Source organism: Globicephala melas, chromosome 7 (genome assembly GCF_963455315.2).
Source record: "Globicephala melas chromosome 7, mGloMel1.2, whole genome shotgun sequence".
Classification (NCBI taxonomy): Eukaryota; Metazoa; Chordata; class Mammalia; order Artiodactyla; family Delphinidae; genus Globicephala; species Globicephala melas.
In genome coordinates, this window is record NC_083320.1 from 22,289,696 (window position 1) to 22,312,602 (window position 22,907).

The window sequence follows — 22,907 nt, forward strand, 5'->3', positions numbered from 1 at the left end:
ATCAACTCTTGAATGGATTAAACCAATTGTGGTATATCCATACATGGAATTCCACTAATAAAAAGGAATGGACTCCTGGTATGCCTAGTATGTGCAAAGCTCAAAAGCATTATGATAAATGAAAGGAAGCCGTCGTAAAAGACTACATACTGTATGATTCCATTTATATGACATTTTAGAAAAGGCAAACCAATAGCAATTGAAAATAGACCAGTAATTACTTGTGGGTAGAGGGAATTTTTTTTTCAAGTTTTTTTTTTTTTTTTTGATGTGGACCATTTTTAAAGTCTTTATTGAATTGTTACAATATTGCTTCTGTTTTATGTTTTGGTGTTTTGGCCCGGAGGCATGTGGGATCTTAATTCCCAGACCAGGGATCACACCTGCACCCGCTGCATTGGTAGCCGAAGTCTTAACCACTGGACTGCCAGGGAGGTCCCGTGGGTAGAGGGAACTGATTGCAGATGGGCTCAAGGGGTCTTTTTAGGGTAATAAAAATGTTTTATATCGTGTTTGTGGTGGTGGTTATACCACTGTATAATTTTGTCAAAACTCGAGCTGTACACTTAACATTGGTGAGCTTTACTGCATATAAATTGCACTTCAGTAAAGCTGACCAAAATACCTTCACGTAATAAAAAGGGGTTACGGGGTGCAATGGTGAGCAGGAACCAGAGGACCTAACCTGAGGGTTAAGGAGTGGCCTTCCTAAGGAAGTGATATTTGGGATATTTAGGTTAAGACTTAAAGGATAAATGAGAGTTAACTAAATGAAAATAAGATGAAAAGTATTTCCCAGTTGGGAGGAAAGGATATGCTAAGTATTTTACTGGAGTGAGTCAGGTTCCAGTTAAAGCAGGGAGGTTTTAACTAGGGGAGTTTAATAGGAGAGTGTTGTAGGCCGTATTGTGTCCCCCCCACCCAAAAGTATACGTTGCAGTCTCAGTCCCTGGTATCTCAGGATGTAAAAGTGCTTGGAGATAGGGCCTGTGAAGAAGTGATAAGTTTAAATGAGGTCATGTGGATGGACCCCAACCCATATGCCTTTATTTGGAGGTAGCACCTTCTAAGAAGCGATTAAATGATCCTGAGGCCAATTGGGTGGGGCCCTAATTCAACGTGACTGCTGTTCTTACAAGGGAGATACCAAGGAAGCCTGAACAGGGAAAAGGCCACGTCAGGACACGGTGAAAAGGTAGCCATCTGCAGGCCAAGGGGAGAGGCCTTAGGAGAAACCAAACCTGCTAACACTTTGATCTTGTACTTAGAGCCCTCAGAGCTATGAGAAAATACACTTTTCTTGTTCAAACCACCCAGTCTGTGGTATTTGGTTATGGAATGTCTGCAAACCAATACAGAGAGTATGGATTTTGGAGAATATGAAAGGATCCAGGAGGGAGAAAAGATAGGGGAGTTTGAATCAAGAGAAACATAGATATTAGAAAGTGAAAGAGACATGACTTTAGCATATCTTTATTATTATTTATATTGTCCAGTATACTGAGATATACATAAAATAAAATTCAATATATTTAAGTGTATAATTTCCGTGTATTGAGTGGATATATTAAATTGTCTAACCAACATCACACACACAGAGAAACAAATGAAAAAAAATGACAAAGTTCAAGTTACCTTGGACCACTAATGGTCTTCTCTTGAGTTAAGATACAATGATTTAAAGCCATTTGTCTCATACATACATACAATGGAATATTACTCAGCCATAAGAAAGAATGAAATAATGTCAATTGCAGCGACAGGGACAGCCTTATAGATTGTCATGTTGAGTGAAGTAAGAGAGAGAAAGACAAATATCATATGATATCACTTACATGTGGAATCTTAAAAAATGGTACAAAACAGAAGTAGAGTCACAGATGTAGAAAACAAACTTATGGTTACCAAAGGGAAAAAGGGGGAGGGATAAATTGGAAGATTGGGATTGACACATACACATTATTATATATAAAATAGATAACTAATAAGAACCTACTGTATAGCACAGGAAACTCTACTCAATACTATGTAATGACCTATATGGGAATAGAATCTAAAATAGAGTGGATAGGGCTTCCCTGGTGGCACAGTGGTTGAGAGTCCGCCTGCCAATGCAGGGGACACGGGTTCGTGCCCCGGTCCGGGAAGAGCCCACATGCCGCGGAGCGTCTGGGCCCGTGAGCCATGGCCGCTGAGCCTGCGCGTCCGGAGCCTGTGGTCTGCAACGGGAGAGGCCACAACAGTGAGAGGCCCGCGTACTGAAAAAAAAATAATAATAATAATAAAATAATAATAAAAAATAAAATAGAGTGGATATATGTATAACTGATTCACTTTGCTGTACAGCAGAAACTAACATAACATTGTAAATCAACTATACTTCAATAAAAATTAATTTAAAAAAATAAAGCTATTTATCTCAGAGATAAAACAATTGCTGTACTATGTAAAAGATACAGGTTTCTCCCACTATCCAAAAGTAGAGCATTCCTATGAAACCCTTCAGTAGCTGTAAATCAAAGAAGCAACTACCTCAGGACACATCTTGCTAATGGACACACGAAATACAGTAAACTCCCCATTACCAGCGCTTTTGCTTTTTAAGGTTTGTTACCCTCAGGCAACCTTGGTCGGAAAATATTAAATGGAGAATTCCAGAAATAAACAATTTATAAGTTTTCAATTTCAAGCTGCTCTGAGTAGCGTGAGGAAATCTCACTCTGTCTCTCTCCATCCCCGCCAGAACGTGAATCATCCCTTTGTCCAGAGAATCCTATCCCTTCGTCACTTAGTAGGCGTCCCGCTTATCAGGTCGACTGTAGAGGTACCGCAGCGCTCATGTTCAAGTGACCCTTAATTTACTTAATAATGATCCCAAAGCACAAGAGCAGTGATGCTGGCAATTAGATATGCCAAAGAGAAGCTGTAAAGTGCTTCCTGTAGGTCAAAAGGTGAAAGTTCTGAACTGAATAAGGAAAGAAAACAATTGTATGCTGAGGTTGCTAAGATCTATGGTAAAAACGAATCTTCTATCCATGAGGTTGTAAAGAAGGAAAAAGAAATTTTTTTATTAGCTTTGCTGTTTCACCTCAAACTGCAAAAGTTATGGCCACAGTGTGTTAGTGCTTAGTTAAGATGGGGAAGGCATTACATTTGTACAATAAGATATTTTGAGAGAGAGACCACATTTATATCATTTTTATTACAGTATATTGTTATAATTGTTCTATTTATTATTAGTTATTGTTGCTAATCTCTCACTGTGCCTAATTTATAAATTAATCTCTATCATATGTATGTATGGGGGAAAAACATAGTATTTGGGGGATTCAGTACTATCCGTGGTTAGGCATCTGCTGAGGATCTTGGAGCGTAACCCCGAGGGTAAGGGGGGACTACTGTTAAAGGAGATAAAGCACAGATGCTCACAGATTCAGTTCAAAGCCCTGGTGGCTTAATGCTGAGATGCTGAGTCTAGTTCCCGAGGAAGGAGCTTAGCAGTGCCACTCTCACTGCTCACGGTGGGAGCTGCCTCTGAAACAGTGAATGCTATTTTCACTTTCTGCCTTTTTTCATAAAGTGAAAATCCTCTTTGAATTTCTTTTTGTTAGTGAAAACGTAGGTCTTTGGTAAAATCGCAGTGGCGTAAAGTGAACTTTCCAAAAGCGTGGGATACCTGTATTTAAATGGCTGGGAAGGAGAAGGAAGGAGAATAACATTTCTTGAAAGTCTACTCTTGACTAGTTATCATGTTTTCATACTCTGAGATAATTCTTGCAGTAACTCCTCGAGGAAGGTAGCTAATCCAAATTAAGTAACTCGCCTGAAGATTCTAGACAAGCGACTTAGAGAGAGGCTTGACCCTAGTCTGTGTGAATCTTTGCCCTAAACCATGGCCAAAACAAGCCCTGCTCAGTGTCTACGAAAGAGTAGTGAGCAAGTAGAAAAACTTAACCATTTGACAGTGAGAGAAAATGATCAAGTTGGTAAAGTATTAGAAAGTACATCTGTATCTACAGAAAGTATTTCTATATCTACAGAAAACACCTATAGCGTTTCTATCCTTGGGAATCTTTGAAAAACATAACTGACAATTCTGTCTGTGGAATTTGGGAATTGGAAACTGAGAAATGGGGTTCATCATTCATTAATTTATTAGTCATTTACATATTAAACCAAAAAACAGGTATTGAATATCAACGATTTGCCAGACACTAGAGAAACAAAGGTGAACAACCTATTCTTTTGACTTCCTAGGACTCCCAGTTTAGTTGCGAGGAGAAATGAACCATATTATTATGCAGAGCCTTGTGTAACAAGTGCTATGGTGGAGGTGTGATGAGGCAGGTTGGAGGAATGTTTTGCCAAGACTGAAGGTGAGAGAGTAAAGGAGTCAAGAAGTAAAATACAAACAGTTGAGTTGGTTTTGTGTAGCATTTCTACATGTGCAAGTACAAGCTATAAAATGGAAATTGTGGGGCTTCCCTGGTGGCGCAGTGGTTGAGAGTCCGCCTGCCGACGCAGGGGACGCGGGTTCATGCCCCGGTCCAGGAGGATCCCACATGCCGCGGTGCGGCTGGGCCTGTGAGCCATGGCCGCTGAGCCTGAGCGTCCGGAGCCTGTGCTGCACAACGGGAGAGGCCACAACAGTGAGAGGCCCGCGTAGAGCAAAAAAAAAAAAAGAAGAAATTGTGTCAGTTTGGTGATTCTATATTTGAGTTAAACATTTATTTATTTATTTATTTATTTTTTTGCGGTACGCGGGCCTCTCACTGTTGTGGCGTCTCCCGTTGCGGAGCACAGGCTCCGGACGGGCAGGCTCAGCGGCCATGGCTCACGGGCCTAGCTGCTCCACAGCACGTGGGATCTTCCCGGACCGGGGCACGAACCCATGTCCCCTGCATCGGCAGGCAGACTCTCAACCACTGCGCCACCAGGGAAGCCCTAAACATTTATTTTTACATTTAAAACTGGCACTATATAAACATGAACAGTAAAATTTGTTCTAATAATTTAAGACTTTATCTTTATTTAGAACAACATTATATAGCAAATAAAAACACTGTGACAAGTTGAAAGGCACAGCACAGAATAAAGGAAAAATCTTTATATTCCATGACTTTTAATGGCATTATTTTCCCTGCTGTTTGAACTAGGGAACCCTACATTTTCATTCTGTAATGGGCCTTACAAATTATGTAGCCCTGTCTAGACTTGACCCTGAAGGGTGATGAGGAGCATGGGGAATAGTGGAAAGATTTTAAAAGGAAGTTGATGACATGACCAGATTTGTGCATTAGAAAATTGCCCTAGGAACAGCGTGGTGCATGGATGTGGGGGACAAATACATCGGAGACAAGGAACCCAATTAGAATAATGGCACTAGAGATGGAATGAAAAGGATTGATAGAAGGTAGTGGATTTTAAAATATTAAGTTAGAATTGCCAAGACTTGTCCCCGTGCCTTTTGTTACTTGTCTTACGTTGTGATTAAAAGTCTGTATGCTCTCAAAATAATTCTTTCAGTGAGTGTTTCTCAAGTTTTTGTCATCTGTGGACTGTCTAATGTATGTTTAGCCCCCACAAAGACCACAGATTTTAGGTGAACTAAAAGACTTACCACAATTTTAAGTAATAAAATATAATCTCTTGAAATTTAAAATAACATTGAATTTACCTCAGTGCCAGGAATAATATTATTTACTACTTTTCCCTACAGTAATGATAACCATCTGGCTCAGTGATTGGTCGTGATTAGATCAGGCTCAACAATGAGATTGTTTTCTTTTGCTCCTCTTTATTTATCCTAAATTAGAAAATGCTCACCCAAATTGCAGATCAAAATTAAGGTGACTATTGTCTCAATTTTCCAGATTATACCTGTTGTCCAAGAACAGCTGTTAATAACATCCCTTTCACTCTCAACTATCCAGCTGGAACATAAATTATATATTCACCCCAGCCATCAGGTATGGCAGCAAATGTTAGGTACTCTGTTCTGTTAGTTTGGGATATCTGAGTCAATCACAAACCTTATGATTATAGAGAGATTTCTAACTGAAAAATATTTTCTGTTCTCCATTCTTTTCTCCAGTGAGCATATCATATGCAAAAGCTGAAGGTTCAAATGTTTTAACATAACAGATAATGGCAAATGGATTCTTAATCTGTCTTTGGTTGTTTCCTGATCCAAAGAGTATTTCTTTCTGTTCTGTTTCAGGACTTGGGTATAGTATTTAAATATGAAAACTGACTGATGTGGAAGAGAGTTCTTTTAGTCACCCAATATCTTTGTTCCCTTTTTCCTTTATAGTCATAGAACACTTGAATTTTAGCTGGGCAAGGCCATGATAATAAGGACTACATTTCCCAGCTCCTCTTGCTGCTAGGCAGTGCCATGTGACTAAGTTCTAACCAATAGGATGCAAGCAGAAATGGTGTGTGTAACTTTCTGGAGGGATAATTAAGGGAGGAGGACACATACTGTACTTCTAAACCTATTCTCCCTTCTTTTGAGCAAATTTAACACATTTAAATAACACCACTCAAAAACAGTGATATTGCATTAGCATGCAGCAGGGGTCGGCAAACTTATTCCTTAAAGAGCCACATAGTAAATATTTTAGGCTTTTAGAACCACGGAGTCTCCATCTCAACTACTCAGCTCTGCCCTTGCAGCCACAAAGCAGCCATAGAAAACATGTGCATGAATGGGTGTTGCTGTGGTTCCAATAAAACTTTATTTACAAAGTGGCCAGGCCAACAGCCACAGTTTGCCAACCCCTGGCCTAGATCATTGTTCTCAAGCTTGCTGCATGTTAGAATTAACTGGGGAAATTTTAAATACACCAGTATTCAAGGCCTGCTCCCTGAGTTCCTGATCTAATCATTCTGGGGTTAAACCCAAGTATTTGTTAAAAGGCCTTGCTGTACTTCTTGGGTGATGCTTTTCCTTTTAACCAATGCCAATGTTGGCCACTTCTTAAGAAGAAACATTCAATGTCCTGGACAGTTTCTTTTTTATTTTTATGTGTTTTTAATACCCCTATCTGTCCTTCCTGAGAAAAGATTTATGACAACATAAATATTTAGTTAGACTTTCAGTGGGCTAGAGGCCCTGGATGCTAACAAGATAATTTGGCAATAAACTCTAGATTGATGCAATTAAATCATGACCTGTAACTGTGCCTCGGCTGTGAGGTAATTGGAATTCATTTTTTAAGAAATATAATGTTGGGAACAGCATTTTTTTTAGTCACTTGGCCAAACTTTTAGGAAGATGAAATTAAAAGCTCTTATCTAAGTTCTACAAATGTGATAGGAGGAGGGACGGGGGAATGACCAATTATTTTCCATTTGGGGCGATTGTCTTTTACATGTGATTCTAATGTACCACTTTTGATTATTGTTGATCTTAGCTCTGAAAAGAGCTGAGTAATCCAAAAATTAGGTAGCATTGAAATATGTTACACCATAAATAAAGTTGTTTCTGGTGTAACTCTAGAAATACATTACTGCATGTACCTATGCCCTGTGAAGATTTAGGTCTAAATTCATGATGTGATATGTCTCAAGTAGTAAATAGACCTGATGAAAAAGTGAATGGCTGTAAGACAGTAACAACTCGTGAGTTCATTTTCCAGGTAACAGACGCTGCCCCCTTGAAGTGACATCACTTTTAATCAATTTTGAGATAATTATTTGAAGTATCTTTTACACAATTTTCTGCCCTGTAAAATAGAACTGAATATTTTTGAGGACTCGGGACCATCATTATGGGCTTGAGTTATCACACTGGGCTAGGACACACTGACATCTTTTGAGGATTTAGAAAAATGAGTAAGAGAATTCTGGGGCAAGATCACTGAGTTGGAAACTTAGCCCCTGCCCACGCTCACCCCCCACCCCCCACTTACTCAGCCATATAACCTGGGCTGGTTACTTACACACTAGTGCCTTAGTGTTCTCATCTACAAAATGAGAACACGTCACCAAGTTGTTGTGAGGATGAAGTGAGTTTATACATGTAAAGGGCTTAGGAGAGTGCCTGACACAGGAAGTGCCCAGTACATGTGAGTCTACTGTTCTCATTATTCTTGAGGTGTTTATTTGTTCACAAAATAATCCCACACTCTTTCTTTTGATTTTGTATTTGCTTTATAGATATCTATTTTCTTTCTCCTCCTTTAATTTGGGGATGTTGAGATCATATCTAGGGCATGAAGAGGGCATGGTCTTTGGCCAACCATTTAGAGCATGGTGGGGCAGGCCGGGAGAGAAGTAACATCTACGTCATCTAGCACTGGACCTGCCACTAGGGGGAGATAAGTCCACTCAGACAGGGGACAATGCTGACAATGGAGGATCAGCCAGAGTGGCAAACTTAGGGTCAGATTTGGTCACCCCCTCAATTCTTCAGCTGTGGCCTGTACAGTCAGCAATAGAGTTTTTCAATGAAAGATTAGGACATCCTAACATGAGGAGAATCTGACTCTGGGGACTCGGATTAGGGACACTTAGTAGTTCAGCTGGTAGGGATTGGCTTTGCAAAGGTCGAGCCCTACTAACTAAATAGGGATTCATGGGCTATGGTACCCCCAGGAGGGCAGAACCCTAATCCAAAAGAGATTTGGACATCAGGTATCAGCATAACACCCTGAAAACAAAGACCTAGACTGAAGCCCAGTTAGAAGAATTAGGAGAATTGTGGGGCTCAGGAATGAGAGGATTACCGGTTATTAGAACAGACACAAAACTTCAGGGTCAGACCCACACCAAAGGTAACTCGATACTAAGCGTCAGAAAGAGGTTTTTCCAATGTTTGACTTTTTGTTGACCTCGGGAACTGCGAATGAAGATGAGTCTGTACAGACGGCCCCAGAGTTTTAATGTGGTGCAGACTAGAGCATGGGAAAGGGAAGGACGATGCTAGGGTCTGGCGGCTATTTAGGCTTAGACACTGAGTTATTTCTTATTACTGTCAATGAACTTACCTCTAGCAGCACCTCCCATCTCTGTCCTCACCAATCCACTTAAAATCTATTACCAGCTAAAATACCACAAACTGCATTTATCCTAGTTGCATGTAAGAGCAAAGGAGCTCTTGAGTCAAGCCTGGAGTGACCCCCTTACGAATAAGTAAATACACGTTAACATCTAGACGTTCTACCACCATTCTGGCTGCTCTGAAGCCTTTTTAGTTTTCTTCAGTGTTGCATTGTATGTTTGAGATAACCAAAATAAGTGATGAGACATTGACATTATTTCAACTGATTCACTGCTTTCTGTTCAACAATCTCACAAAAACGATTCTGCCTCCCTCCATTCCCCTTTCCAATGTCAGTGTTGTTTCCCTTTTTAGGAGCAATCCAAAGGTTTGATCTTGCTATCTCAGCTGAGAGGTTTCCCCTGCAGAGTTCTCCTGTAGTGTTATGGATCATGCCCCTTAGTTCCCAACCCGACCATGGAGTCTCCCTTCTGTAATGCTAGTGACTGCCTGAAATCTGTGTCACGCTGTACCCAGTAACCTTATAAGGCCACCGAGGTAGATTAAATATATCCACAAATTCTTCACTGCTTCTCCCATTGAGAGGCATAGTTTAATTCCTATCCTCTTAAATCTTTGCTGGTCTTAGAGATTGACTTGAGCAATGGGATGTTGCAGAAGTGACATTTTAAAATTTCTATGTTGAGGATATAGGAAGTGTTGCACTTACTCTTTAAAGTTCTCAGCTGGTTTGTATAAACTCTGACCTCCCTGAGGCCACCTTCCTGTAGAAACTACAGGAACAGGCCATGTGGAGCATCCCCGAGACTGCATGAAGAGAAGGGCACACATGGCTGCCACTTCAGCCCTCAGCCATGTGAAGACCTGCCCAGTGTGCAGATTTGTGAGCGTAATAATATGGTTGCTACTTTGTGGCTTAAGTTTTGGACGTGCTTGTTACACAGCAATAGGTAACCAGAACTGCCACTCTTCCCAGGTGCCAGAAATTCATGGAATGAGAAAGCCTTCTTTCCTTTTTCTAACCCATCACTTAGTCTCTTAAAGACTACTATACATGATGTTTAGCCAAATGCAAATTTCTTTACTAAAAGATTAGAGCAATTTCAGAAGAGAAGTGTAAAATAGACAACAAAGGTTATACTTGAGAACTGAGAGTGAAGACACCTAAGAACTGGATCCTGAAAAGGAGTTCCCCTCATGGGTTTTTCCCAACTCTTTTAGCTCCCATGTCCTCAGGTAACATCCCCTCCTTGACTGATTAAGTTTCCTTCAAACATCTTTATCGGCTAGTTATTGGCCTGAATTTCTACCCACCATGACAGAACACTCCAACTCTTCCTGAATCCATCCCCTTGATCCTGAGCTAAACTTGGCAAAGCCAATTGGCAAAGCCAGTCTACTGACACCAGATTATGATTAAGGAAAGTACAGTGTTTATTGCAGGGATCCAACTCCACAATGGCTTTCAGGAAAGAGTTTTTAAAGGCAACATTTGGGGTGAGAGTTGCAGCTCATGGACTTCCTTATAATTGGTTGGTGGTGTGGTAACAGGGTGATGTTTCAGGAATTTTAATCATCAGCCTTTTGGTTCCAACCTGTCTGGGGTATTTGTGTTTGGCATGTAGTCCCCATCCTTTACCTGGGTGGCAGGGGTGGAGGGTTCTTAGACCCGGCAGATAAACTCAGAGATATGCACGGATTGTTATGTATATCCCCTGAGGAGGAACTAGGTCTCTGTTTTATCATTAAACTATTGTTTAAGCTGCCATTACTTTTCTTGATTGACCGCTTTTCCTTTGTTTCTGTATTTTCTCACCTCCCTAGTTAGCAAGTGCTTGAGGCGGCACTTTGGAACTCAGGAAAGGCCTAGGAAACTAAAGCCTTTTTCTACAAACAAGAAATGGGGAACATGGAGGGGCTTTTGTACCCAGCAGGGCCTCACAGAGTTCTGCTCAGTACCACCTTTCCTCTCCTAAAATAAACACCCCACATGGTGAAATGCTTGAAATGGAGTAGCAGCCCCAGGGTTTAGCGAGATGGTCAGTGAAGCAGGTGGATAACCCAGCCTCACAGAACAGGTGAGGGAGGAATGGTTCTGAGCCATTGGTAATAGTGAAGCAGGAGCCTCTTCGTTGGATTTTTTTTTTTTTCAATACTGTATCAGTGTATGCTGTAATTGAGAGATCCTCATAATTAAGGAACATTTAAGTGAAGCACAAATCCAAGAAAAGTCATTAATTTAGGGACAATGGGGCATTTTAATCCAAGAATCACAAATTGAGGCATTTGGACTTTAAGCAGGTAATATAAATGAGTGAAATGGACTCGGTGTTATTAATGGGCAAAGATTGGAATTATGACAAAGTAGAATGAGCTTGCATGCCTTTGCAAAGGGCACGGCTGTGATGCACCTCCTAAAAATGGCTGTTTTGCAGGAATTAAACAGACCTGTCACCTCTCTCTCCTCTTTATTCAAAGAAGTGGATTTACATGTGAAATGTCCAATTTTTAAACACTGAAGAGGCCAAACAAAACACATATCTATCCACTGAATTTGGGACACCAGATGAAAATATTTTGAAAATATAATTTTCTTTTTATTCCCACATCTTTATTGGAGTATAAATACTTTACAATGTTGTGTTAGTTTCTGCTGTACAACAAAGTGAATCAGCTATACATATACATATATCCCCATATCCTCTCCCTCTTGAGCCTCCCTCCCACCCTCCCTATCCCATCCCTCTAGGTCATCACAAAGCATCAAGTTGCTCTCTTTGTGCTATGCAGCAGCTTCCCACTAACCATCCATTTCACATTTGGTAGTGTATATATGTCAATGCTACTTTCTCACTTCATCCCAGCTTCCCCTCCCCGCCCCGTGTCCTCATGTCCGTTCTCTACGTCTGTGTCTTTATTCCTGCCCTGCCACTAGGTTCATCAGTACCACTTTTTTAAATTCCACATATATGCGTTAGCATGCATGCTTTTCTCTTTCAGACTTACTTCACTCTGTATGACAGATTCTAGGTCCATCCACCTCACTACAGATAACTCAATTTCATTCCTTTTTATGGCTAATATTCCATTGTATATATGTGCCACATTTCCTTTATCCATTCGTCTGTTGATGGACATTTAGGTTGCTTCCATGTTCTGGCTGTTGTAAATAGAGCTGCAATGAATATTGTGGTACATGTATATTTTTGAGTTTTGGTTTTCTGAGGGTATATGCCCAGTAGTGGGATTACTGGGTCATATGGTAGTTCTAATTTTAGTTTTTTAAGGAACCTCCATACTGTTCTCCATAGTGGCTGTATCAATTTACATTCCCACCAACAGTGCAGGAGGGTTCCCTTTTCTCCACACCCTCTCCAGCATTTATTGTTTCTAGATTTTTTGATGATGACCATTCTGACCAGTGTGAGGTGATACCTCACTGCAGTTTTGATTTGCATTTCTCTTATGATTAGTGATGTTGAGCATCTTTTCATGTATTTGTTGGCCATCTCTATGTCTTCTTTAGAGAAATGTCTATTTAGGTCTTCTGCCCATTTTTGGATTGGGTTGTTTGTTTTTGCGATTTTGAGCTGCATGAGCTGCTTGTATATTTTGTAGATTATTCCTTTGTCAGTTGCTTCGCTTGCAAATATTTTCTCCCATTCTGAGGGTTATGTTTTCGTCTTGTTTATGGTTTTCTTTGTTGCGCAAAAGCTTTTAAGTTTCATTAGGTCCCATTTGTTTATTTTTGTTTTTACTTCCATTTCTCTAGGAGGAGGGTTGAAAAGAATCTCACTGTGATTTATGTCATAGAGTGTTCTTCCTATGTTTTCCTCTAAGAGTGTTATAGTGTCTGGCCTTACACTTAGTTCTTTAATCCAATTTGAGTTTATTTTTGTATGCAGTGTTAGGGAGTGTTCTAATTTCATTCTTTTGCATGTAGCTGTCCAGTTTTCCCAGCACCACTTATTGAAGAGGCTATCTTTTCTCCATTGTATATTCTTGCCTCCTTTATCAAAAATAAGGTGACCATATGTGCATGCGTTTATCTCTGGGCTTTCTGTCCTGTTCCACTGATCTATCTTTCTGTTTTTGTGCCAGTACCATACTGTCTTGATTACTGTAGCTTTGTAGTATAGAATGAAGTCAGGGACCTGAGCCTGATTCCTCCAGCTCCATTTTTCTTTCTTAAGATTGCTTTGGCTATTCAGAGTCTTTTTTGTTTCCATACAAATTGTGAAATTTCTTGTTCTTGTTCTGTGAAAAATGCCATTGGTAATTTGATAGGCATTGCATTGAACCTGTAGATTGCTTTGGGTAGTACAGTCAATTTCACAATATTGATTCTTCCAATGCAGGAGCATGATATATCCTTCCATCTGTTTATGTTATCTTTGATTTCTTTCATCAGTGTTTTTCTTTTTTTAATAAATTTATTTATTTTATTTATTTGTTTTTGGCTGTGTTGGGTCTTCGTTACTGTGCGTGGGCTTTCTCTAGTTGCAGTGAGTGGGGGCTACTCTTGGTTGTGGTGCATGGTCTTCTCATTGAGGTGGCTTCTCTTGTTGCGGAGCACTGGCTCTAGATGTGTGGGCTTCAGTAGCTGTGGCACATGGGCTCGATAGTTGTGGCTTGCGGGCTCTAGGGCACAGGCTCAGTAGTTGTGGTGCATAAGCTTCACTGCTCCGCGGCATGTGGGATCTTCCCAGACCAGGGCTTGAACCTGTGTCCTCTGCATTGGCAGGCAGATTCTTAATCACTGCCCCACCATGGAAGTCCGTCATCAGTGTTTTATAGTTTTCTGAACACAGGTGTTTTGCCTCCTTAGGTACATTTACTCCTGAGTATTGTATTCTTTTTGTTGCGATGGTAAATGGGATTGTTTCCTTAATTACTCTTTCTGATCTCTCGTTGTTAGTGTATAGGAATGCAAGAGATTTCTGTGCATTAATTTTGTATTCTGCAACCTTACCAAATTCATTGATTAGTTCTAGTAGTTTTTTGGTGGCATCTTTAGGATTATCTATGTATATAGTATAATGTTGTCTGCAAACAGTGACAGCTTTACTTCTTCTTTTCCAGTTTGTATTCATTTTATTTCTTTTTCTTCTCTGATTGCTGTGGCTAGCACTTCCAATACTTATGTTGAATAATAGTGGTGAGAGTGGACATCCTTGTCTTATTCCTGATCTTAGAGGAATTGCTTTCAGTTTTTCACCATTGAGAGTGATGTTTGCTGTGGGTTTGTCATATATGGCTTTTATTATGTTGAGGTAGTTTCTCTCTATGCCTTTATCAAGGCATGGCTCCCTTCATCTTTCCCTGGATCCTATAATTGTATTGAGTAGCATTTAGAGCATTAGTGTGCCGGGGGGGGGGGGTCTTCCTGAGTAATTAATTACATTAGCCTTTAATATTGACTCCAAATTTTTTCTTGAAGAGAGACTCTGAGATATGATTAATTCCTAAACTTTAGCCATCTCCCTCTAGTGTGGAGACTGGAGTGTTTGCCAATTATTCTCTTTACAAAAAATTTAAAGACTTAGAGATGAGACCTTCACTACTGTATGTTAATTCTGAAACTCTATCTCCTTTCATTCTTTTTTTTTTTTTTTGCGGCACGCGGGCCTCTCACCACTGTGGCCTCTCCCGCCGTGGAGCACAGGCTCTGGACGCGCAGGCCCAGCGGCCATGGCTCACGGGCCCAGCCGCTCTGCGGCATGTGGGATCCTCCCGGACCAGGGCACAAACCCGCATCCCCTGCATCGGCAGGCAGACTCTCAACCACTGCGCCACCAGGGAAGCCCCCTCCTTTCATTCTTTGTTAAGCACTGTTGCATTAACCAGGTAGTCGTTGGTCCCTATACTAGGTATTTCCACTATATGCAATGCTCAATTAAGCCTCTTAAAATTGGGATTTTAAACAGAAAATAACCTGATGAGCATCTCATGGGAAATATTTGATTTGAGAATTAAAATAAGCATAAATGTAATTATTTATTCTATAACAAGTTAATAAAGCCTGCATTGAACTTCTAACGCCTCTCCCCGACCCACACGCCCAAACTCTTCTGGCAATAACATAATGTTTTAAGATCTGCCAATATTTGAGAAAATTCCCTGTTTAAGTCTAGGCAGTACTCTGAGTCTTTGGATTATAACAATGTGAAAGGGTGGGTCAACAACAAAGCATAACTATATTTCCTATCAATTGTGATGTCATTACATGTCCAGATGATGCCTCAATGATCAGCCATCAGACTTATGGATCACTGAACTGCTCTGATTCTCTAATCTAGGGCTGCTTTATACTTCAAGAGGTATGACCCAGCTGGAAGCTAATGTAGGCTTTGTGGTCCTGAAGCTTGTACAATTTGAGGGCCCTCCTTAAGAAAAAGAATACAAAATTACCAGAACAAATATGTCCAAAATGCTCTAAAAAATGGACATTACACTCACCTGAGATTTTTTTTTTTTTTAATTAGAACTAATGTAAGAGAGGCAATCCCTAAATCTGTCTCAAGGGGTAAAACCGGGAAATTGAGTCAGGGAGTTGCTAGTGGCTGGACCCTCAGAGGTACTAACTGGTGGCATTAGGACTTCATAAAATCCACACATAGAAATAGTTGTGAGAGACAGCAAGTAATGGCCTAACTGTGGTTGTTCAGAGGCCCATTCTGTCATCATTTTAAAGATGTTCGATGAAACAAATGAGACATTATCAACACTAACATGGAATATATAAATAGCACTGTCTTTGTCATACATAAATTTATATATTAAAGACCTGAGAAAATTCAGATAATAAGTAATAAAGTATGAAAAAAAATGGAATGAAAAATAATAAAATTAATAGGAATTATCCTGACATCAAAAAGAAAATTAAAACAAGAGCAAAAAAAATCAGATCATACCCAAAGCATTAACTTCTGTTTGAGGCCCATACAGGTGAGGGTCCCTAAAGCTCGGTCATCATGGACCTCACAGTAAATCTGCCTCTACTGAGATGCTCCATCCAAGCTCCCACACAAGATTCCCTGAGTTCATTCCAGCACAGAGGGGATTCTGGCCCTTTTTTACGGCCTTCCTCCATGAAGAATATGTGGGTTTCATAAAATCCAATTACAATTTCCTTTTGTCTTGTTTGGGAATAAAAAGGTACACATTTCTTCCTCATCTGTGAGGCATGCAAATAAAGGGTAAAAAAAGAGAATTTCTAACAAAGGCCTTTAAAGTGAAAGTTATAGATGTTACTCATGCTCCCTTGGGGTAAATATTCAGCACGTATTTCAGAAAGGAGATTCCTTGTGTGAGAATAGTTGAATATCTGTTAATTTCATCAGCTCTCTTAAGAAGGAAAAATCTTGCTGTATGTTACTGACATTTTCAGAGTTCAATCAGAGACTTTCACAAGGATCTCTGTTAGGTCCTTTTCTTCTGCCTTCTAAATCAACTTTTCTCCTTACTTCTCTCACAGTGTCCTAACTCATTCTACCACTTGAGGTATCCATCATCTACAGGAGAGCTTCTATCTATATTTGTTTTCCGGTTGTGTGTAACATAGAAATATGCCTCTGCAACTAGCTGAATGTCTAGATATAAAACCGTTTTTACTAGACTTCTGTTACTTTTAGTGCAAATCCTTAAAAGTTTGTTTTACTTTTCAGTTTTTCTTCCTTTTTAAAAAACTTTTTATGGGACTAACCGCCCAATGCTTTGACTTCTCAAGTTTTTTGTTTTGTTTTGTTTTTTTGCGGTACGTGGGCCTCTCACTGTTGTGGCCTCTCGCATTGCGGAGCACAGGCTCCGGACGCGCAGGCTCAGCGGCCATGGCTCACGGGCCCAGCTGCTCTGCGGCATATGGGATCCTCCCGGACCAGGGCACGAACCCATGTCCCCTGCATCGGCAGGCGGACTCTCAACCACTGCACCACCAGGGAAGCCCTCAAGTTTGTTTTTATTGTATTTTTTCCTATAATCTGTACCCTCCATGCGGTTTCTGATTCTCCCTGCAGGATTTCTCTCTTGTTCCTGACATTTGCCCTCAGGCTATGCCTTTTATGCTTTCTTCTTTGGTTGATATAATGGAAGGAGATATGCCTGTTGGTTCACAAACTTCCTTGGAGCTGCCCAGGTATAACCTAAAATCACCTCCATACTTAGAGGGCAGGGAGAGACGGAAGAAAGAGGCAGACCACTCCAGGTTGGTAGGTGGCAGGATTGATAAACAAGGGAACTTACTTACCAAGCTTGTCTTGGGCAGTTGCAAGATGAGTAGATTTCCCGACCCACCCACCAAATCTTAAAATTTTATATAAAGGCCTTAACTGGGTTCTGTCACCTGTACCATCTGGATGGTCTCAACAACACATTGCTCTATCAAGGCTGCGTCCTTGAAAATGACTCCCGCTGTGGGAACAGTGGGGAGAGAGTACATTTCAAGCACATGGGGAGGCAGGGAGGAGTCTCCAATTGTTCAGGTCCAGTTCTTGGGTCAACTGGTGGTCATGTCCTCTTGATGACCTCCTCCAAAAATGCCCTTTAGGAAATGTGATCACTTAGGCACTTAAAGACTGACCCTGCTTTCTATCTGCCTTACCCTGCCTGCCCTTGCAGAATGTTATTTGCCTTTCACTCTAAAGCAACCTTTTGGTCAGTGATGTTCTATATATTTTGAGAGACAGAAGTGCCATTTTGGAGGCTTTGGAAAGCTTTTTCTGACCATGCAATTATTTTTAAATGCACGTTAATTGAGACTAGCCAGAAACAAATAGCTGGTTAACAAGGAAGTTTCCAGTGGTGCTGTGTAGCCCTCAGGTAAATTCACTAAGACTGTCCTGCTAGGAGAGCAGATATGCATGGGTACAAACTTTTTTCTCTATAACCAGTATCATTCCTTCTAATAAGGGGATGAAGATTCTCTTTCAATGTTATAGGAATAAACTGTTCACAATATCTTTTTCTTTTCCATTCCCTACCCAGATAATTCATAGCATATCTTCCATCTGGGATCCAAGATTGTTATATAAAATGAAGAGTAAGCTCTCTATCTGGAAAGAATTTTTAAGGAATGTGGTTGCGGTCTGTGCTGTTTCTCATTGGCAGTGGCAGGGCAGTGGTCGCCGTGCGGAGAAGTAGCATTTAGTAGTATGAGATCTCCAATCTATTAAAGAAAGCATAATTGAGTTGTGTCACTGATAAATACCCAATTATACAAACTAATTTATATATTAGATAATCAGTGGTATGAGAAGCTGTAATTATTTTTTTCTTCCTCACTTTGCCAAACTGATTTTTGAGAATTCACCAGTAATGAATTTGCTATGTTTTCAAGGGAGCCGGTCACTATGCTTGCAGTGACTGGTTTGAATTGTAATTCATCTTATGCACACCTCCAATTATTTCTCATAGAAAGGGTTCAGAAAAGTTCCCAAGCCACCAAAGCAAAGCCTTGACTTGAGAAAACATGAATACTTTGGTGTTTTCCAACATTTTTCTTAATAAAATAAAAGAAAAAGTAAATTTCAGCCATTCTATAACAAAGTGTCATATTTCTTCCAGCTGGAATGACAGTAAAATTTTTAAAAGATTTGTAAGAATTTGTTCATAATTAATATAATTTCTCCCTGGATTTTAAATATTGTCTCAAACTTTAAGAAAAAGTTTGATAATGCTAACTAGGATAATTCTCCTAGAAAGACGTTGAGTTACCGTAAAAGTGAACTAGAGTCTAGACCAGGTTAGATTTCTGGGATACAGTAAAGGTTTAGTGTGAACCAGTCAGAGGTTATGTCAGGAAGCTGTGAGAAATGAACTGCAATTTATCGGTAACTGAGAAAATGGGATTCAAGTCACAGTAATATACTATAGATTGGTTCAGAGGTTGGCACTCCATTTAGTTCTGAATGGCTACAGCAAAGTGAGGTAGAAAAGTAAGAAAAAGAAAAGAACATCAATAGGAGATTTGAAGAGAGATATAGACCAATAAGAGGAGAGAGGAAAGACGAACATGGTGGGGGACGAGGAGGGAAGCTATAAGAGTAATACCAGGTAAATCTAGAGTATCGTGAAGTGATTCAGGTTTTTAGGGTCAAAGTGTGCCTATATGAGTTGTTCCCAAACTCTTCTGATTGCTTACCTTCTTGTGTCTAGCTATTACTGCAAGCAAGAAAAGGAGTTTTGACATCAAATTCACAGTCTCTGAGCCCCAAGCACAGGTGAAAGGAGAGTCACATCCAAACACTGGGCATTGACCATAGATGTGACTGGGATAGAGGACTGTAAGACTGCTTCCTGATTCAATATCCAGGAATATCATAAAATACTGCCATCAGGTGTTCTTCCAGGTACAACCATGATAAATTCTGCCCTTTCTTCAGGCAAATGATAGCTTGGGAAATCAACCTATCTTAGCACAATGGAGCTGAGATTAACTTGATGTCCTGAAAGCATAAGTGAAAGTATGAATTTTTCCAACCTATCTTAGCACAATGGAGCTGAGATTAACTCGATGTCCTGAAAGCATAAGTGAAAGTATGAATTTTTCCGGGTTTCTGCCAGTTTCCTTAATGGTGAAAAGAGGAAACTATACTAAATTGAAGATACACTTGAAAGCACTGTGAAGTATGGAAGTATAGATCATCTTTGCAACAGTTCTGTTTCATTCTTCCTCATGGTGACATCCCATATTCCCAATACATACTAGCTGTGTGTGCTCTCTGCTTCTACACAATGGAAACATTTATTCCTTTTGAGGTTTAACTGGCTGACAATTATTAAAGCATTATCCACCCTAGAGATATCTTCATTGCAATAAGAATCAAAGCAGTAATCCAAAGAAAGTCATCAGTATACATGTGGCTGCTTTTCCTCTTTGATCGTGGCAGACTTAACGAAACCTGGAATTCTCGCCCACTGAGAACAGATGAAGCCACAGAAGCTTTCTCAATATTGGCATTCTGGTAGCTCAACAAAGTGAACAAGCAACATAAAAACCTATTTATAATTCAGTATCTATGTCATAAAACCATAATGGTTACATTTTAAGCATCAATCAAGATGTGTAACTATAGAGAAAGTATGAGCTGTATGGTAGGATGAAAGGATAGGAACTGAGGGGTGATGGTTCACGTAATTATAAATCTAGTCCTTCTATTAGACACTATATTGAAGGAAAATGTTAGAGAAATCAATAGTTAATGACAGACCTCCTAGAAAGAGTATAGTAAACCCAAATAGCTGTTAACTACACAATGCGAAGAGGTCATACTCAGGATCATAGGTGTAGATTGTTGAGCGAAGAGTGAAGCACTGTTTGAAATCTTTTATTTAAATCTTTTTGTTGTAGTTGTTATGAGATGGATGGCTATTGTTTTCTGCACACTTGGTATATAATGTTTCTACTCCTCAAGAAACAAAGCGGAAATTACAGATCCAAATTACTATATCTCGTTCAAATAGCTGCCCTGACAGGATATACATTTATTGCAGCGGGACTGCCATTGCTTAAATCAGTTTTAGAACTCCTCCTGAAATTGCTTTCAGAGCCTGAAGCTAATTTCTTTGACTGTCCTCAGTAGTGGCAAATCTTCATCCTTTGACAGGGGATTTGAGTTTTTAAAGTTTGCCAAAAGTCAGGACTAGTGAATAAAGTAGTTGGTTAAATTGGGGTCTACTGTTTGGGGTTTCAGAAATATGGTGAGCTAAAGTAATGAGCCAGGTTTTCTCATGTAGCTCGTAAACCACTTTAGAAGGCAATTATAAAAGGGAATTTTTTAAAGTAGATTGTTAGTCTCTTTCTTTGTAAAATGAGTGCATACAACTAGCTGACTCTAAATTCCTTTCCAGCTTTATGATTCCATGATTCAGTAATTCATCTATTTAAACATCTTGAAAGATTTGGTGTTTTTTAAAAGAAAAATAAAACATCTCGATGTGATTAAAAACTATTTATCTTAAAAAATATGTTAAAAGAACCTGTTTAACTACACTGGGGTTCATTTTCCTCTGCTATAAAATGAGGGAGGGTCTTGAATAGATGACCTTCAAGCTGTGCAATGGCATGCTATTATATTAATTATCTATTGTTTTATAACAAATTACTCAAAAATTTAGTGGCTTGAAACAACACATTCTTTCACGGGTTCCTGTGCATCAGGAATCTGAGCACTGTTTGTCTTCTGCTTCAGGATTTCTCACAGGCTACAATCATGATGTCATCTGGGTTTCTGTCATTCCAAGGATCAACTTGGATTTGTCTCCAAGCTCACTCATGGTTACTAGCACTATTCAGCTCTTCATGGACCTCAGTCCTTGCTGGCCAATGGTTGAAGGCTGCCATCCGTTCCTTTCCACACGGGCTTCCTTATTAGGCATCTCATGATACGGCAAGTTGCTTTATCAAAACAAGCAGGCAATAAGAGCCAGGGAAAGAGAGAGTCCAGGACAGAAGTTATAGTCCTTATAACCTGATCTGAGAAGTGACATCCCATTACTTCTGCTATATCCTGTTCTCTAAAAGTGAGTAATTAGGTCCAGTCCATAGTCAAGGAGAAGGGATTACACAGGAGAGTACCAGAAGGTGAGAATTACAGGGAGCCATTTAATAAGCACATATTCCCCCAGCCCCTGGTGATTCTCATCCCTTTCACATGAAAAATATACTCGCCACCTCCAGGTCCCTGTAAAACTCAATCCATTACAGCATCAGATCAAAGTCCGCTATCACCTCATTTAAATCACGTTCAAATGTGGATGAGTCTCTCCTTGAGTGTAATTCCTTCAGTACAGCCCCAGGAGTCCAATTCCTTTATGTCTGTGGACTCGTGAAAGCACAAGTACTGGAATTGTGATTATCCTATTGTCATTAACTTCACAGCTACCCTATCACAGGTGCCTCTGGATTCTGCTCCATCTGGACCTACTGCACAGACCTTACCCTCTCTGAGTCCCACTCAGAGCTAGCTGAGCATTATTTCCAAGTGTGCAAAAAAAGTGCCTTAAAATCCCCCAAAGCCACGAAGCATTGTGTTTCTTCTAGTGATAGAAAATGTGAGGACACGATAATTTAACCATTTTGGAGGGGATGTCTCAGGATACCTCAAACCAATGAGTCTCTAAAATTTAACTGATGTGGCAGGTACTTGACATTCACAATGTTTATCTCTTACTCTCTGGAGCATGTGTCTTAACGAGGCTTCCAATGCACTTATCTTGCCACTTTTTGCTCATGTGGTCCAATTAATATGTCATCAATATCATGGACCAAAATGATGTTCTACAGATGTCTGAACTCAGGTCCCTCTAGACAATATCATGGCAGAGGGTGTGAAAATTAACCTATTAATGGGGTAAATTTATAAACGTTTATCCCACATGAATACAGAACTGCTTCTGATCCTTCTTTCTTACAGAGGAGGAAATAAAAATGAATTAGACAAATTAGTGACTGAATACCACGTACCTGAAGCTGATATGCTCTAACAAAGATACCTCTTTTGGAATAGCAACTGCAATTAGTGCTGCTACTTGGCTGAGTTTGCAGTAGTCTATTTTCATTGTCAGGATCCATCTGGACATTTTAGGGGGCCAAAATAGTGAATTAAATCATCATATGATGGACCCAAGGCCTCTGCATCTTTTAGGTCTTCTGTTATTCCCCATGAGATGCAATATTGGGTTTCTTTGGGGGGTTTTTTGCGGTACGCGGGCCTCTCACTGCTGTGGCCTCTCCTGCTGCAGAGCACAGGCTCCGGACGTGCAGGCTTAGCGGCCATGGCTCACGGGCCCAGCCACTCCGCGGCACATGGGATCCTCCCAGACCGGGGCACGAACCCATGTCCCCTGCATCGGCAGGCGGACTCTCAACCACTGTGCCACCAGGGAAGCCCAATATTGGGTT